General features: G+C 38.6%; 1 protein-coding gene across 2 annotated transcripts in view; it reads right to left on the bottom strand.

Annotated features, from left to right (window-relative positions):
* Positions 1 to 2,500, bottom strand: part of LOC135559507 (cellular retinoic acid-binding protein 2-like) — a 15,808-nt gene that overhangs the window by 5,190 nt on the left and 8,118 nt on the right. The gene's annotated exons all lie outside the window — the stretch shown is intronic.

Below are 2,500 nucleotides of genomic sequence, written 5' to 3'. Positions count from 1 at the left end.
ATGTGAGTACAGAGGTGTGTGTGTGTGTGTGTGTGTGTGTGTGTGTGTGTGTGTGTGTGTGTGTGTGTGTGTGTGTGTGTGTGTGTGTGTGTGTGTGTGTGTGTGTGTGTGTGTGTGTGATGTATACAATGATGTATATAATGTATACAATATTCAGCAAATATTTATACCCCTTGACTTATTCCACATTTTGTTGTGTTACAGTCTCAATTCAATGGATTTAATATGATTTTTTTTCTCACCCATCTACACACAATATCCCATAATGACAATGTGAAAATATGTTTTTAGAGGTTTTTGCAAATGTATTGAACATTCACAGAAATATGTAATTTACATAAGTACTCACACCCCTGAGTCAATACATGTTGGAATCACCTTTGACAGTGATTACAGCTGTCAGTATTTCTGGGTAAGTCTCTAAGAGCTTTGCCCACCTGGATTGTACAAATATACACATTATTCTTTAAAAAGATTCTTCAACCTCTGTCAAGTTGGTTGGTGATCATTGCTAGACAGCCATTTTTAAGTCTTGCCATAGATTTTCAAGCCGATTTAAGTAAAAAATATAACTATGCTACTCAGGAGCATTCAATGTCGCCTTGGTGAGGAACTCCCATGTATATTTGGCCTTGTGTTTTAGGTTATTGTCCTGCTGAAAGGTGAATTTGTCTCCCAGTGTCTGGTGGAAAGCAGACTGAACCAGGTTTTCCTCTAGAATGTTGCCTGTTCTGAGCTCTATTCCCTTTCTTTTGATCCTAAACTACTCCTAGTCCTTTCCCGCGACAATTAAACTCTAACTGTTTTAAAGTCACCTTTGGCCTCATGGTGAAATCCCTGAGCAGTTTCCTTCCTCTCCAGCAACTGAGTTAGGAAGGACGCCTCAATCTTTGTAGTGACTGGGTGTATTACAGTTTTTTCCAACTGCTTACACACAAAATCTTTTCATGTCACACGATTTTTGAAACCTCTCACTCAAAGTGCAAAACTACACACCAAATGTTAAAAACCATAAGCTATTTCTCAGCCTTTGACTCAGTTGTCAATTGCATAAAACACTTTTTTCAAAATACTACACACAATTCTCAACCTAAAACACAAAAATCTAACAGGAAGTGACCTTTTCCAAACACAACCAATCAAAATGCTACACTTATTCACCAGGTCACACACACACTCCTCACATGTGGAAACACTAATAGCTTAACTGATCACTAACCAATCACTGCTTTACTGTAGTATAGGCCTATAAATAGGTCAAAGGTCAGATTACCTGTTTTGAACAATGGATGCCAACAATGGACAGAGAGCAAGAGGAGTAGGAGGGAGAGGAAGAGGACGAGGGCAAAGAAGAGAAGGAAGGAGAGGCATCTCTAATGAGATTAGGGCAAAATTTGTTGATCATGTGATCAACCACGGTTTGACCATGAGAGAGGCTGGACTGAGAGTCCAGCCCAATTTGAGTCGATTTACAGTGGCGTCCATAATTCGAACCTTCAGAAATGAGAACAGGTATGCAACTATCTAATGACAATTTTAGCATTACAGTAATGTACTGTAAAATACGTATGACTTCATAGTATTGCATAAACATTTGTAACTCTAAGCCATCCATTTACTGAATAAGGTTGGTTATCATGCTGTACTACATTTTTTGTACATTGTTTACAGTTCCTATGCTGAACACATACTGTGTTTGAATTCTGTACAGAGTGGAAAGGCAAAGACATCATGGAGGACGAGGATGCTTGCTTACAGATGTACAAGAGACTGCAATTATAAATATGGTCTATGTGGGGACATAGAGTTTGCCTCTGTCCAAGGTTGGATACGTCATTCTAGGAGATTCTTCCCTCGATGTTTGGCAAGAGAAAACCTTTCTTGTGATGTGGACAAAGTATCGTGGCCAGACTCAGGCCGGAGAAGAGATGAAGCGTAGCTTAGCACTGGTGACTGCCCCCCCCCCCTACCAATTCCTGTACTGCCCCCTTGGGACACCACACACACAATTGTGTTCTTTACTGTATTCTAAAGAATATACTTTTGGTTTACATATGTTTATGGTTTTGTTGTATGCTACTGTATACAACAGTAATGTTTGGCCTAATAAATATGTTCTGTTTCTACATTGCATTGGTGTTTACAGTGTACTTGTTACCCATCTCAGCAGATTACTTTCACTGTAGAACATTGTATTGAAATGTAGATATAAGCCTATGAAAGACCAAAGAGCTTCAGATTTAGAACAACAGTGTTTACATGGTATATCCAAATGTACTATTATGAAAGCAGTGTTTGCCATTTGATGCAAATGCTTCATTCTGACATGTGTTTATGGCATTTTGAATGCAGTGTTACATTTCGAAGGAGATGTGAGGCATTTTGCATTTTGTGTGTGCAGTTTGGGGAATTGTGTGTAGACTTTTGAAAAAAAGGAAACAGTTTTGAAAACTTGTGTAAGCAGTTGGAAAAAACTGTAATACACCATCCAAAGTGTAAT

Source organism: Oncorhynchus nerka, linkage group LG3, assembly GCF_034236695.1.
Source record: "Oncorhynchus nerka isolate Pitt River linkage group LG3, Oner_Uvic_2.0, whole genome shotgun sequence".
Lineage (NCBI taxonomy): Eukaryota > Metazoa > Chordata > Actinopteri > Salmoniformes > Salmonidae > Oncorhynchus > Oncorhynchus nerka.
The sequence above is the reverse complement of the archived record's forward strand: the minus strand, read 5'-3'. Positions and strand labels throughout refer to the sequence as shown.